The sequence below is a fragment of the Carlito syrichta genome, unplaced genomic scaffold (genome assembly GCF_000164805.1).
Source record: "Carlito syrichta isolate Samal-C Ts95f unplaced genomic scaffold, Tarsius_syrichta-2.0.1 Scaffold106348, whole genome shotgun sequence".
NCBI lineage: Eukaryota > Metazoa > Chordata > Mammalia > Primates > Tarsiidae > Carlito > Carlito syrichta.
This window is the reverse complement of record NW_007050444.1, coordinates 197,767-198,674: the sequence shown is the minus strand read 5'-3', so window position 1 is coordinate 198,674 and position 908 is coordinate 197,767.

Sequence of the window (908 nt, the reverse complement as noted above, 5' to 3'; positions counted from 1 at the left end):
TCCAGCTCCCAAAGGGCCTTTCCGGGCCATGCTAAGTGTGGGCTTAATTCCGGGGGCAATGAGAAGCCTATGGAGGCTTTTAAGCATGAGAAGCGCCCTCTGTCTGCTGCGCTTGGGGAGATGCTGCAGTATCTGGGGTGGTGTGAAGGAGGCCGGACCTGGGATGGGAAGATGAGATGAGAAGGCTTTGGTGGCCCAAGGGGTAACCAAAAGTAAAAGGTTCCTCTATGACAAGATCGAGACAAAACAAAGGAATAAAGTTCTGAATGCGGTGGGAGAGTCTCCTCCGTCCTCCCTCACCTTTGCTGGGCAGCAACCAAAGCGGCTCGCCCTCGGTTTGCCCCATCACCGCCGGGTGTGGTCATGGGGACGGTTCCTCGCCCCTCTTTCCAGATGGGAAAACTGAGACCCAGGGTCCCAAGGTAGAAATAGAGGAGAAAAAGAAACTCGAAATGGCCTCCCAAGAGGCTGCCCGAGGTCTCGCACGATCCTTCGGAGGTCCTGCGGCCTGCCCCATTTCTCCACCAGCCATCCCCCTCCTGCCGTCTTTGCTATGGAAACAGTCCTCCCACCCTCCTCTGCGACTCCATTTCTTCAATGCACCCTGGGAAATGCAGTCCATCTCTCCTCGCCTGTCCGCGGCATGAGCCCACTCCGCGTCCTTAAAGGACTACAAGTCCCAGAAGGCTGTGCGTAAACTCCGGCGGTCTCTGGGGGTTGTGGTCTTGACAGAAGAGGCCCAGGAACCGGCGGGCGGGGCCGACCGCGGGGGACGACGCCCCCAATGGGCAGCCTCCTGGGCGGAGCCCGGATCGCCATTGGCTACGGAGGCGCGGGGGAGGCGGGGCCAGAGGAATGAAGCGCGGAGCTGTTCGCCGCTCCAGGTGCTGAGTCTGAGCGAGGCTCCG